Consider the following 16,399-nt stretch of genomic DNA (forward strand, 5'->3'; position numbering starts at 1 on the left):
TACACCATGAAAAGCTTAGTATCAAACATACAGAGCTCCAGTAATGATCGTTTAACTTAGACAATAAATATTTGCTGGATATCAGTTGAAAATGCTTCTTTATCATCCTATTCTTGATTATTAATGGAAGCTTAGGGGCTTACATGTTTCTTTAGTTAACTCAAGAAGTTATTGCTAAAAAAGATGGCTAAAAGTTATTGCCGACTCTTAATCATTAAGAAACTTGGAGAAGGACAGGCTATCAACACAGAAAAATTATTAATATCCAGGCAATATCAAGGAATATACTCAGAATAACCTCCTAAGAAAGTAAACAGGCGGGGCAAGATGGCGGCGCCAGGAGGACTCTCATTCTGAGGAGCAGCACAGCAGGATTGGCACAGTGACCAGCAATCAGAACTCACGGCCATAAAACACAAGGGATTGTGTTTCACAGGTGAGAGGATACCCCACGCTGGGGGATTCAATCAGCTTTAACTCACCCGGCTAAACTGCGGAAGAGATCCTGGTTCCGCCAGGCACTTGGTCACCAGCCCAGAGCTACTGCCAGCGTGATATGGTCACTGTCCCAGACTGAACTGTGGGCCCACAACACCATAGACTGGATTTCCCAGTCGAGATATAATCCCACAGAGCAGGAAACAATTGGGACTGACCTCAGGTTACCCAGATATCCCCTGGAAAAGACTCGGGTTCCACGGGTGCCCCAAGAGCCAGCCCGGACCCAGAGCCGGGACCCAGGCGCCTGCACGGAGCCCTGCCTGCGCGCCTGATTCGCCGCCTCAGATAGAACTGTGGGCACCAGGGCACCAGGGCACCAGACTGCGTGTCTCTGGCAGGAGGAAACCCCCAGCGGAGGGGGTCAGCAGCTCTAACGCTTAGGACATCCAGCACCAAAACACTTCCTGGACTCACCCAGATTCTAGTGCAGGCGGGAGCACTGTGCTCTGTTGCCATTATTGAGTTCCCCTAGGGCACTGGGACACACAGCTGCATCCTCAGACCTACAAAAGCCAGAGTCATTACAACAGCCCTCAGATACTGTGCCAAGTATCAACCAGTTATCCCTAGCTAGACTGTCAAAACTGTGGGAATCCCTGGTCCTTCAAGAGGGCTGCACCCACAGCTACTGGACCAGAGCAGCGCCTGCAGCCGCCATCCCAGACAGGGACACACAGCCCTGTCTGGTCCAGAGTAAGGCACCCAGCCTCCAGACCAGAGCAGCACCCCCAGGCGCCAACTCAACCTAGGTGCACATTCTCCCGTCCCAGAAAGGAACACTCAGCCTCTGGCCCAGAGACTTGCTGAGTGCACCTCTCACTTTCAAGGACAGAACTGTGCACCCCAGGGTAACAGACTGAGTTTCCCTGTTGGGAGAAAACCCCACAGCTAGGGAATCAGCAGGTTCTTCAAGAGGACTGTACATGGAAATGTAGTGAGCAGCAGCACACTAAATTTATAACAAGAAACCCAGCAGTGGGGCAGCTGTCTTGAGAAATTCTATGGGTAAGATGAGATCCTCTCCCCCTGCCTAACATAGACCACAGCTACTACTCAGGGCTATAAACCTGAGGTGAGCAGTGGCAACTCCTGAGAAACACTGGCCATACAGTGACCATAACCAAAAAGCAGAGGAGGACTCCTTCAGGAAAAATCATCTTCCGGCCAAGGGGATACTCCCTACCTCAGGACTCCAGGAAGCACAGAAACTAACAGCCAACACCTAAATCAGCCCAATGGGTAGAGGTCAGCGTAAAGGCTCAACCAACAAAAGACAGAGCAATATGGCATCTCCAGAACCCAGCCATCCAGGGGCGAACAGCCCTGAAGAATGCAGCATAATAGAAAATCAAGAAGATGACCTTACATCTATGCTGATGAAGAGGATAATAGAGGAAACAAATAAAATACGTAAAGAATTAGAGGAAGATAAAACCAAACAGATCATGGCTATCCGTAAAGAAATGGAGGAAGATAAAGACAAGCAGATTAGGGCCATCCGTGAAGAAATATGAGAATCTGCAGCCAAACAGCTTGTGGCCTTCAGAGAAGAAATAATTAAATCACTGAAAGAAATAAAAGAGACAGAGTTGAAGGAACTAAAAGAAAAAGAGGAAAATACAAGCAGACATGTGAAGGAAGTAAACAAAACAACTCAAGACCTGAAGATAGAACTAGAAAAATTAAAGAAAACACAAATGGAGGAAATAATGAAGAGGAAGAATTTAGGGAAGAAAACAGGAACTACAGAGGTAAGCATAACCAACAGACTACAAGAGATGGAAGAAAGAATCTCAGGTGTAGAAGATACAATGGAAGAAATCGATGTATCTGTGAAAGAAAATGTTAAATACAAAAAATTCCTGACACAGACCGTCCAAGAAATCCAAGACAATATGAAAAGACAAAACCTAAGAATAATAGAAATAGAGGAAAAAGAAGACTCCCTTCTTCAAGGCCCAGAAAATATTTTCAACAAAATCATTGAAGAAAATTTCCCCAAGTTAAAGGAGAAGCCAATAAGGATACATGAGGCCTACAGAACACCCAACAAATTTGACCAGAAAAGAAAATCCTCCCGCCACATAATATTCAAAACAGTAAGTATATAGAACAAAGAAAAATACTAAAAGCTGCAAGGGAAAAAGGCCAAGTAACATATAACGGCAAATCAATTAGAATCACACCTGACTTTTCAACAGAAACTATGAAAGCCAGAAGGGCCTGGACAGATATCATGCAGACCCTAAGAGAACACAGATGTCAACCCAGGCTACTATACCCTGCAAAACTCTCAGTCCTCATAGACGGAGAAAACAAGATATTCAATGACAAAAACAAATTTCAACAATACCTACACACAAATCCAGCATTACAGAAGACATTCGAAGGGAAAATACAACCCAAGAAAATTATCTTCTGTCAAGAAAACACAGGAAAGAATTAACCTTACTACAACAAAACAAAAAGCAACCAAGCACACAACCTTATGAACACATCCAACATCAAAATCAAAGGAACTAACAGCCACTGGTCATTAATCTCTCTCAACATCAATGGACTCAACTCTCCAATAAAAAGACACAGATTAACAGAATGGATACATAAACAAAACCCAGCAATCTGTTGCATACAAGAAACACACCTAAGACACAAAGATAGACATTACCTGAGGGTAAAAGGTTGGAAGACGACTTTCCAAGCAAATGGACCCAAGAAACAAGCAGGAGTAGCCATTCTAATATCTGATACAATAGACTTTCAACCAAGATTAATAAAAAGAAATGAGGAAGGACACTTCATACTCATCAAGGGAAAATTCCACCAGGAAGACATCACAATCCTGAACATCCACAAGAGCACCCACATTTGTAAAAGAAACATTGATAAAATTTAAACCACATATAGATCCCCACTCATTAATAGTGGGAGACTTCAACACCCCACTCTCAACAAAGGACAGGTCAACAAAACAGAAATTAAACAAAGAAACAATATCTCTGACAGAGGTCATGAATCAAATGGACCTCACAGACATTTACAGAACTTTACACGCAAACACAAAAGAATTTACCTTCTTCTCAGCACCTCATGGAACCTTCTCCAAAATAGACCATATAGTTGGTCACAAAGAAAGCCTCAACAGATACAAGAAGACTGAAATATTCCCTTGTATCCTGTCTGATCACCATGGAATAAAGCTGGACTTCAACAAAAACAGAAATAGCAAAAAGCCTACATACACATGGAAACTGAATGACTTGTTACTAAATGACAGCTGGGTCAGGGGAGAAATACAGAAAGAAATTAAAGCCTTTCTAGAACTCAATGAAAATGAAGACACAACATACCCAAATTTGTGGGACATAATGAAAGCAGTGCTAAGAGGAAAGTTCATAGCACTAAGTGCCTTCAAGAAGAAATTCGAGACAGCTCATTCAAGCAACTTAATAGCCCACTTAAAAACCCTAGAAAAAGAAGAAGCAGACACACCAAAAAGGAGTAGACAGCTGGAAATAATCAAACTCAGGGCTGAAATCAATCAATTAGAAACAAAAAAACAATTCAAATAATCAATGAAACCAAGAGCTGGTTCTTTGAGAAAATCAACAAGATCGACAAACCCTTAGCCAAGCTAACTAAAAGGCAGAGAGACGCCACCCAAATCATCAAAATCAGAAATGAAAAGGGGGACATAACTACAGACACTGAGGAAATCCAAACAATCATTAGGACTTACTTCAAAAGTCTATACTCAACAAAATTTGAAAATCTAAATGAAATGGACAATTTTCTTGATCGATTTGACTTACCAATGCTGAATCAGGACCAGGTAAATCAATTAAATAGTCCTATATCCCCCAAAGAAATAGAAGCAGTCATCAAAAGTCTCCCACCCAAAAAAAAGCCCAGGACCAGATGGCTTCAGCGCAGAATTCTACCAGACCTTCAAAGAAGAGCTAACTTCAAAACTCTTCAAACTATTCCACAAAATAGAAACAGAAGGAACATTACCAAACTCATTCTATGAAGCCACAGTCACCTTGGTACCTAAACCTCACAAAGACTCAACAAAGAAAGAGAATTTCAGGCCAATCTCCCTTATGAACATTGATGCAAAAATACTTAACAAAATACTTGCAAACCGAATCCAAGAACACGTCAAAGATATTATCCACTATGACCAAGTAGGCTTCATCCCAGGTATGCAGGGGTGGTTGAATATACGAAAATCCATCAATGTGATCCACCATATTAACAAACTGAAAGAAAAAAAACCACATGATAATCTCCCTAGATGCTGAAAAAGCATTTGACAAAATCCAACATCCATTCATGTTTAAAGTACTGGAGAGATCAGGGATACAAGGCACATATCTAAACATAGTAAAGGCGATATACAGCAAGCCTATAGCCAACATCAAACTGAACGGAGAGAAACTTAAAGCAATCCCACTGAAATCAGGGACAAGACAAGGCTGCCCACTCTCTCCATATCTCTTCAACATAGTGCTGGAAGTCCTTGCTAGAGCAATAAGACAGTTGAAGGAGATCAAGGGGATACAGATGGGAAAGGAAGAAGTCAAATTATCACTATTTGCAGATGATATGATAGTATACATGAGTGACCCCAAAAACTCTACCAGGGAACTCCTACAGCTGATAAACACCTTCAGCAAAGTGGCCGGATACAAAATCAACTCAAAAAATCAGTAGCCCTCCTGTATACAAAAGACAAAAGGGCTGAGAAAACAATTAGAGAAACAACACCATTCACAATAGCCACAAATGACATAAAGTACCTTGGTGTAACCCTAACCAAGTAAGTCAAAGAGATTATCATGTGTTTTTACGTTTTAAGAGCTCTACAATATTCTAAATGTCTGTTTCTGTAACATATATGAATGATATTTTCTCCCTACTTCATATCTTACTTTTAATTTTATAATAATATCTTTGGTGTGTAGACATCTTTAATGTTGATAAAGTAGAATCATTACTTTCTCCTTTTTTCTATTTTTGAGATTATAAAATTATATCTCCCTTTTCATTTCTCCCCCCAAACTCTCCCATATACCTGCCTTTCCTCTCTTTCAAATTCTTGTTGTATTTTTAAAGTTAACTGTTATTCTAGGCATATATAATTATATATGCATATGCATATATTTACATATTCCTATGTATGTTCCTCAATCATATTCTTAAATGTGTGTGTATATATATATAAAATTATATATATATATTTATATATATATAATTCTTAAATATAATCTGCTCAGTCTGCATAATGTTATTTGCACATGCTTTCTTATCTACCATTTGGTATTGGATAACCAAATGGTATGCTCTTCCCTATAGAAGCCTGTTTCTTCCACTCTCAACATTTCTTTTCTTTATGCTTAGTGATTTTTTTCTGTGATGATAGATATTTGCCTGATGCATATTTCCTTCTTTATGTTTTTCTATTTATATTCATAGTCCATTATTTACTTTAATTTTATTTTTCTGTATGGTATGAGTTAGGGTTTGAGGTTCATTATCTTCAGTATTCAGCAGTGTGAAGGACCTCCTTTCTGTATTTTAATAACATTGGTAACAATAAAAAATCAACTGAGGGAATCAAAACAATGTAATGATCTTTTCTAATTCCCACCATTTGCCTGCAAATTTCATGATTTCCTAGTTTTTAATTGCTGAGTAGTATTCCATTGTGTAAATGGAGGAATCCCAGAAGCAGAAAGACACACATGTCATATACTCACTTATAAGTAGATATTAGACATACAATATAGGATAAACATACTAAAATCTATATACCTAAAGAAACTAAACAAGAAGGAGGACCCCAGGTAAGATGATCAATCCCCACTCAGAAAGTCAAACAGGATGGACATCGGAAGAGGGAGAAAACAGGGAACAGGACAGGAGCCTACCACAAAGGGACTCTGAAAGACTCTACCCAGCAGGGTATCAAAACAGATGCTGAGACTCATAACCAAACTTTAGGCAAAGTGCAGGGAATCTTATGAAAGAAGTGGGAAATGAAAGATCTGGAGGGGACAGGAGCTCCACAAGGAGATCAACAGAACAAAAATATCTGGGCACAGGGGTCTTTTCTGAGACTGATAACTCCAACAAAGAACCATGAATGGAGATAACCTAGAATCCCTGCACAGATGTAGCCCATAGCAGTTTAATCTCCAAATGGGTTCCCTAGAAATGGGAAAAGGGACTGTCTCTGACATGAAGTCAGTGGGTGGCTCTTTGATCACCTTCCCCTGATGGGGAGCAGCCTTACCAGGCCACAGAGGAAGACAATGAAGCCAGTCCTGATGAGACCTGATAGGCTAGGGTCAGATGCAAGGGGTGGAGGACCTCCCCTATCTGTGGACTTGGGGAGGGGAATGGGAGGAAATAAGAGAGGGAGGATGGAATTGGGAGGGGACAAGGGGGGAGCTACAGATGGAATACAAAATGAATAAACTGTAATTAATAAAAAAGAAACTTAAAATAAAGTAATAAAATAAAGGAGTGCTTTTAGATGCACAGCAGGACCTACCTATATTCTGTATGATGTTTTTAATTCTATGAAATAAAATCATAAAGGGAAATATGTGCTTCTGTAGCTGCCTATATTAAAAAAAGGAAAACAACGACAACAAAAAACAATTCAAAGTTGGCAGAAAAACACTTAGGTCAATGAACCCAAACTGAAAAAGACAAACAAACACAGAAATAGAAATAGAGGCACATGAATTTTCCCAAATGATTATTTTAACAAAGGTACATGTTTTAATTATTTTTCTATTGCTATGAAAACACTATGACCAAAACAATTTATAGAAGAAAGATTTGAATTCAGGCTTACAGTTTCAAAGGGTGGGTCCATGACCATCATGACACGGAGCATGGCAGTAGACAGGCATGGCACTGAAGCATTGTCTGAGAGATTACACCTTGATTGACAAGCACAAGGCAGAAAAAGAACACTAGAAATATCATGGACTTTTAAAACTTCAAACCCCACCTCTAGAGAAACACCTCCAACAAAGCTATACTCCTTAATCCTTCCTAAATGGCTCCACTGACTAGGGATCAAGTATTCAAATATATGAGCCTATGGGGCCATTTTCATTACAAACACTCCATAACAAAAGCAATTAAAAGATGTAAAGATAGCCTTTCAAGCAACTGTCCTTGGGCAAGTAAACAGCCATAGGCAAATATACAAACTTCAACCTGACTATCACACAAAAGTCACTCAAATTGATTATTAACATAAATACATACATACATATATATATATGTGTGTATATATATATATATATATATATATATATATATATATATATATATATATATGTAGTTTTTAGAAATCGTATAAGAAAAAAATCTTTGGGATGTAGCTTTTGGCAAGGATTTCTTAGATTTGACACTTACAGCACAATCCATTAAGGAAATGTTCATAAATTGTACTTCATTAAGTATTAAAACATTTATTCCAGAAAATACCTTCTAATAGAAAAGAAAAACTTCCATTGTAGAAAGTATTTGTAAACCATGTATCTGACAACGAACTAGTATCTCAGACATGCTTGTGATGGGATTATGTCCTTTTATAATCGGTGGGTGAGAGTTGTAGTTCTCTGTTGTTGGCCAGAATCATCAGAGACTAGCATATTACCTACCACTATCTTGAAAAAAACATCAAGATCCAATATCTGAAATGGAGTTTCTACTGAATAAATAAGTGCTTTCACACTATCATTAAGTAAAAGAAAACATAATTTAAATCATAAGGTGGATATTGTTTGTATATACAGAGCTCTCAAAGATTAATCATGAAAAATCAGAGGTTCTACTCTGTTTCTAAGTAGGCTTGAATGGTTCAATGTGATGTGCTCTGAGCACTCCTGCTGAGTGCTATGAGGGAAGGTCAAGCAAGTTCCAAAAGCCCAACATAAGGCACGGATCAGGAAGCAACATGTAAGAAAACCCCACCTCCCCATGCAGGTAGGAACACCCCACCTCCCCACACTAGTGCATCCACTGGATTGCCACAGCCTGCCATCAACAGTGGCCAGGTCTGTCCAAGGTCACTTATGCTCCACTTCCCGTGCGTGCCCATACCCCAGTTTCCAGGCCAAGTGCATTTTCCATGTCCCACCCTGATCTGAGGCCCTTGAGACCAACAGGGATCATGGAGCAGCAGGAAAATCAGAGGACTGTGGCCATCTGTGACTATGAGCTCTACCTACAACCCAAGAGACCTATTACCATCAGAGACCACCAGGCCTGATAAAAAAGAGTCAACCATATGGTTAGAGGTCAGAATAAGAACACCAACAACAAAACCTATTACCATATGACACTACTAAAACCTAGCTATTGTACCACAGCAAGCACCAAGGATACTATCACATCAGAAACACAAGAAAAATGATTTTAAATCTGAGGTTATGATAGTGATAGCGGCCTCAAAAGAAGAAAATAAATACCTTAAAGAACTGCAGAAAATACAACTAAACAGGTGAAGGTACTGAGTAAATCCCTTAAAGAAATACAAGAAAATACAACCAAATGGGAGAATGAAATGAATAAAACTATCCAGGACCTAAAAATGGAAATAGAAGCAATAAAGAAAACACAATCTGAAGTAATCCTGGAGATGGAAAACCTAGGGAAGAGAACAGAAACTCTAGACACAAGCATCAATAACAGAATACAAGAGATGGAAAAGAGAATCTCAGATGTAGAAGACACAATTGAAGAAATAAATACACCAGGCAAAGAAAATGTAATTCTGAAAAGTTCATAACTCTACAGCCCAGAGAATATTTTCAACAAAATCACAGAAGAAAACTTCCACAACTGAAAGAAAAAAAAAATGCCTACAAAAAGCCTACAGAACACCAAGTAGATTGGACCAGAAAAGAAAATCCTGCTGTCACATAATAATCAAAACTGTAAATGTACAGAACAAAGAAAGAATATTAAAAGCCACAAGGGAAAAAAAGCCAAGTCACATATAAAGGCAAAATTATCAGAATTACACCTGACCTTTCAACAGAGACTACGAAAGCCAAAAGGGCCTGGGTAGATATCATGCAGACACTAAGAAAGCACAGATCTCAACCCAGATTACTATACTCAGCAAAAATTTCAATCACCATAGATGGACAAAACAAGATATTCCATGACAAAACCAAGTTTAAATAGTACCTAGCCACAAACTCAGCCCTACAGAAGATACTACAAGGAGAACTCCAGCCAAAGGAGGCTCACTGTATCAGGAAAGCACAGGAAAAAAAAAACACAACTGCAAAACCAAAAGAAAGGAAGCAGGCACACACACTCTACCACCATCAACATCAAAATAACAGGAAGTAACAACACTGGTGATTAATATCTCTCAATATCAATGTCCTCAACTCCCCCACAAAAAGGCACAGGCTACAGAATGGAATGGATGCATGAACAGGACCCATCATTCTGTTGCATACAAGAAACATACCTCAACAATAGTGATTCACATTACCTCAGAATAAAGGGCTGGGAAAAGTTTTCTCAAGCAAACAGACACAGGAAACAAGCTAGAATACCTATTCTACTATTTAATAAAATAGGTTTTCAACCAAAGTTAATCAAAAGATAGGGAGACGGACACTTTATACTTATCAAAGGAAAGATCAACCAAGATGACATCTCAATTGTAAACATATATGCTCCAAATGCAAGGGGAACCACATTTGTAAAAGAACTATTATTAAAGCTTAAATCACATATTGACACATTAGTAGTAGACTTTAACACACCACTTTCTTCAATGTACAGATTGTTGGGATGGAAACTAAACAGATGTTATGAGTCAATTGGACCTAACAGATATCTACAGAACATTCCATTCAAATGAAAAAATATACCTTCAGCTCAGTAACCAATTGGTTTCCCATAGTGAGGGGAGCAAGGACTATTTCTAACAGGAACTCAATGACTGGCTCTATGGCCTCCCCACCCCCCAAGGGAGGAGCAGTCCTGTTAGGCCACAGAGGAGAGCTTTGCAACCAGTCCTGAAGATACCTGATAAAACAGGATCAGATGAATGGGGAGGAGGTCCCCCCCATCAGTGGACTTGGAAAGGGGCACCGTGGAGATGAGGGAGGGAGGGAGGGACTGGGAGGGAATGAGGGATCGGGACACGGCTGGGATACAGAGTTAATAAAATGTAACTGATAAGAAAAAAATAAAATTCAAAAAAATAAAAGTATGCAAACAGCAAAAAAAAAAAATATACCTTCTTCTTAGCACCTCATGTAACTTTCTCCAAAACTTATGACATACTCAGACACAAAGCAAGCCTTAACAAATACAATTAAAATTTAAAAAATATTTTAAAAAATAAAATTCAAATTAGATTTCTATTAAAAAAAAACACATCAAATACAAGAAAATTGAAATAACATTTCGTATTTTATCAAACGACCATAGATTAAAGCTAGACTTTAACAACAACAGAAACAATAGGATGCATACAAAGTCATGGAAACTGAACAACTCTCTACTAAATGACCACTGGATCAAGGAGGAAATAAAGAAAGAAATTAAAGACTTTCTAGAATTCAATGAAAATAAAAACACACCATACCCAAACATGTGGGACACAATGAAAGCAGTGCTAAGGAAAAGTTCATAGAACTAAGTGCATTCATAAAGAAAATTGAGAAAGCTCATACTAGGAACTTAACAGCTCACCTGAAAATTCTAGAAAAAAAGGAAGCAAACACACCCAAGAGAAGTCAACAGCAAGAAATAATCAAACTCAGGGCTGAAATCAATAACTTTGACGCAAAGAGAACAATACAGAGAATCAAAAACAAAAACAAAACAAGAGATTTTTTCTTGTTTTTGCTGTTGTTGTTTTTTTGTCAATATAGACAAACCCATAGCCAAACTACCTAAAAGCCAGAGAAAAAGTGTCCAAATTAATAAAATCAGAAATGAAAAATGGGATATAAGAATAGATACTCAGGAAATTCAAAGAATCATCAGATTGTATTTTAAAAGACCGTATGCCACAAAATTTTAAAATCTAAATAAAATGGAGGAATTTTTTAAAAATATTTTTTATTTTTTTAATATTAATCACAGGTTATTTACTTTGTATCCACCCGTAGACCCTTCTCTTATTCCCTCCCAATCCCACCCTTCCTCCCTCATCTCCTCCTTGCCCCTTTCCAAGTCCACTGAGAGGGGAGGTCCTCTTCCCCTTCCATCTGACCCTAGCTTATCAAGTATCTTAAGGTCTGGCTGCAATGTCTTCCTCTGTGGCCTAGGAAGGCTGCTCCTCCCTTGGGGAGAAGGTCAGAGGGCTAGCCATTAAGTTCATGTCAGAAATAGTCCCTGTTCCCCTTACTAGGGTACCCACTTGAATACTTGGACTACATCCGAGCAGAGGTTCTAGGTTATATCCATACATGGTCCTTGGTTGGAGAAACAGTCTCATAAAAGACCCCTGTGCTCTTATATATTTAGTCCTTGTCCAGCTTCTGTCCTCTTCAGATCATACCAACTCCCCCTTCTTTCATATGATTCCCTACACTATGCCCAAGGATTGGTTATGAGTCTCAGCATCTGCTTTGATACACTGCTAGGTAGAGTCTTTCAGAGGCCCTCTGTGGTAGGCTCCTGTCCTGTTAATTCTTTTCTCCTACTTTCAATGACCACCCCATTTGTCTTTCTAAGTGAGAATTGATCATCTTACCCCGGTCCTCTTTTTTGTTTATCTTCTTTAGGAGTACAGATTTTAGTATGTTTATCCTATCTTATAGGTCTAGTACCCACTTATAAGTGAGAATACACCGTGTGCATCTTTATGCTTCTGGGATACCTAACTCAGGATTATCTTTTCTAGATCCCACCATTTGCTTGCAAATTTTATGATTTGCTTGTTTTTAATTGCTGACTAGTATTCCACTGTGTAAAAGTACCACAATTTCTGTATCCATTCCTCCGTTGATGGACAACTGGGTTGTTTCCAGGTTCTGGCTATTATGAATAAAGTTGCTACAAACACGGTTGAGCAAATGTCCTTGTGTTCTTGAGCATCTTTTGGATGTATGCCTAGGAGTGGTATAGCTGGATCTTGAGGAAGCACTATTCCTAATTGTCTGAGAAAGGTGCCAGATTGATTTCCAGAGTGGTTGTACAAGTTTACATTCCCACCAGCAGTGGAGGAGGGTTCCCCTTTCTCTATAACCTCTCCAGCATGTGTTGTCACTTGAGTTTTTGATCTTAGCTATTCTGATAGGTGTAAGGTGAAATCTCAGGGTCCTTTTGATTTACATCTCACTGATAGCTAAGGACATTGAGCATCTCTTTAAGTGTTTTTCTGCCATTTAACATTCCTCTATTGAGAATTCTGTTTAGCTCTGTACTCCATTTTTTAATGGATAGCCTGATTTATTGCCTTTTAACTTCTTTAGTTCTTTATATATTCTGGATATCAGCCCTCTGTCAGATAGAGGGTTGGTGAAGATCCTTTCTCAGTCTGTAGGCTGTTGTTTTGTTCTGACAAGTGTCCTTTGCTTTACAGAAGCTTTTCAGTTTCATGAGGTCCCATTTATTGATTGTTGCTCTTAGAGCCTGTGCTGTTGGTGTTCTGTTCAGGAAGTTGTCTCCTGTGCCAATGAGTTCTAGGCTCTTCCCCAATTTTTCTTCTAACCGATTTAGAGTATCTGGTTTTATATTGAGGTCTTCGATCCACTTGGACTTTAGATTTGTGCAAGGTGATAAATATGGATTTATTTTCATTTTTCTACGTGTAGACATCCAGTTGGACCAGCACCATTTGTTGAAGATGCTGTCTTTTTTTCATTGTAAAGGTTTTGGCTTCTTTGTCAAAAATCAAGTATTCATAACTGTGTGGGTTATTTCAGTGTCTTCTGTTCATTTTCATTGATCCACCAGCTAGTCTCAAAACCAGTATCATGGAGTTTTTATTATTATTGCTCTGTAATACAGCTTGAGGTCAGGGATGAGGATACCTCCAAATAATCTGTTGTTGTACAGTATCGTTTTGGAAATTCTGTTGTTTTTTTTGTTGTTGTTGTTGTTTTGTTTTGTTTTTTGTAGTTGTTCTTGTTTGTTTGTTTCTCCATATGAAGTTGAGAAATTTTCTTTCAAGGTCTACAAAGAACTGTGTGGGTATTTTCATGGGAATTTCATTGAATCTGTAGATTGATTTTGGCAGAATGGCCTTTTTCACAATGTTAATCCTACCGATCCATTAGCACGGGAGATCTTTCCATCTTCTGATATTTTCTTTGATTTCTTTCTTCAGAGACTTGAAGTTTTTTTCAAACAGGTCTTTCACTTTCTTGGTTAGAGTCACCCCAAGTTACTTTATGTAATTAGTGGCTATTGTGAAGGATGATGTTTCCCTGAATGCTTTCTCAGCCCTTTTGTGTTGGGTACACCGGAGACCTTCTGATTTTTTTGAATTAATTTTGTGTCCAACCACCTTGCTGAAGGTGTTTATCAGCTGAAGGAGTTCTCTGGTTGAATTTTTGGGGTCACTCAGGTATACTATCATGTCATCTATGAATAGTGAAACTTTGACCTCTTCCATTCTGATTTGTATCCTCTTGATCTTCTTTATTTGTCTTATTGCTCTAGATAGGACTTCAAGTATTATGTTGAAGAGATATGGAGAGAGTGGGCAGCCTTGCCTTGTCCCTGATTTCAGTGGAATTGATTTAAGTTTCTTTCCATTGAGTTTCATGTTGACTATAAGCTTGCTGTATATTGCCTTTACTACGTGTAGGTATGTGCCTTGAATCCCTGATATCTCCAAGACTTTAAACATGAAAAGGTGTTGTATTTTGTCAAATGCTTTTTTGGCATCTAAGGAGATGATCATGTGGGTTTTCTCCTTCACTTTGCTTATATGGTGGATTACTTTGATTGATTTCTGTATATTGAACCACCTTTGCATGCCTGGGATGAAGCTTACTTGGTCGTGGTGGATGATATCTTTGATGTGTTCTTGGATTTGGTTTGCAAGTATTTTATTGAGTATTTTTGCATCAATGTTCATTAGAGAGATAGGTCTGAAATTCCCTTTTTTTGTTGGGTCTTTTTGTGGTTTAGGTATCAAGGTAACTGTGGCTTCATAGAATGAGTTTGGTAATGTTCCTTCTGTTTCTATTTTGTGGAATAGTTTGAAGAGTATTGGAGTTAGCACTTCTTTGAAGGTCTGGTAGCATTCTGCACTGAATACATCCGGCCCAGGCCTTTTTTTTGGAAGGGAGACTGTTGATGACTGCTTCTATTTCCTTGGGAGATATAGGACTATTCAATCTTTCTACCTGATCTTGACTTAACTTTGGTAAATGGAATCTATCAAGAAAATTGTCTAAATCTAAAATTTCTTTTAGATTTTCAAATTTTGTGACATATAGGCCTTTGTAGTACGACCTAATGATTGTTTGGATTTCCTCAGTTTCTGTAGTTATTATCTCCCTTTTCATTTCTGATTTTGCTGATTTGCATAGTTTTTCTCTGCCTTATAGTTAGTTTGTCTAATGGTTTGTCTATCTTGTTGATTTTCTCAAGGAACCAGATCTTGGTTTCATTTTTTCTTTGAATAATTTTATTTGTTTCTAATTGATTGATTTCCTCCCTGAATTTGATTATTTCCAGCCGTCTGCTCCTCTTGGGTGTATTTGCTTCTTCTTTTTTTTTTTTTTCTAGGGCTTTCAGTTGGGCCATTAAGTTGCTTGTGTGAAATGTCACAAATTATTTTGAAGGCAGTTAGTGCTATGAATTTTCCTCTGAGAACAGCTTTCATTGTGTCCCATAAATTTGGGTATGTTGTGCCTTTATTTTCATTGAATTCTAGGAAGTTTTTTTTTTTAATTTTTTTTAGTTTTAAATAATTTTATACATTCATTTGTATCCCAGCTATAGTCCTCTCCCTCTTTCCTTCCCAATCCTCCCCTCCCTCCCTCATCTCCTCCCTGCCCCCATCTGAGTCCACTGAAAGGGGTGTCCTCTTCTCCTTCTGTCTGGCCCAGCTTATCAGGTATCTTCAGGATGGTTGCAATGTCCTTATCTGTGGCCTAGCAAGGCTGCTCCTCCCTCAGGGGAGAGAGGAAGCTCATGATTTCATGTCAGAAACAATTTCTGTCCCCCTTACTAGGGAACCCACTTGGATACTGAGCTACCATGAGCTATGTCTGAGCAGGGGTTGTAGGTTATATCCATGCATGGTCCTTGGCTGGATAAACAGTCTCATAGAAGACCCCTGTGCTCAGATATATTTGGACCTTGTGGGGCTCCCTGTCCCCTCTAGGATATACTAATTCCTCCTTCTTTCATATGATTCCCTACTCTCTGCCGAAGGTTTGGTTATGGTTCTCAGCTTCTGCTTTGATACACTGCTAGGTAGAGTCTTTCAGGTGCCTTCTGTGGTACACTACTGTCCTGTTACTTGTTTTCTCCTATTTCCAATGTCCATCCCCTTTGTCTTCCTAGATGAGGATTGATCATCTTACCCCTGGACCTCTTTCTGGTTTATCTTCTTTAGGTGCACATATTTTAGTATTTTTATCCTATCTTATAGGTCTATATAAGTGAGGATATACCATCTGTGTCTTTCTGCTTTTGGGATACCTCACTCAGGATGATTTTTTCCAAATCCCACCATTTGCCTGAAAATTTCATGATTCCCTCATTTTTGATTCTTGAGTAGTATTCCATTGTGTAAAAGTACCACAATTTCTGTATTCATTCCTCTGTTGATGGACAACTGGGTTGTTTGCAGGTTCTGGCTATTACAAATAAAGCTGCTACAAACATAGTTGAGCAAATGTCCTTGTTGTGTACTTGAACATCTTTT

The sequence above is a fragment of the Psammomys obesus genome, unplaced genomic scaffold, assembly GCF_907164565.1.
Source record: "Psammomys obesus unplaced genomic scaffold, mPsaObe1.curated_primary_1811, whole genome shotgun sequence".
NCBI lineage: Eukaryota > Metazoa > Chordata > Mammalia > Rodentia > Muridae > Psammomys > Psammomys obesus.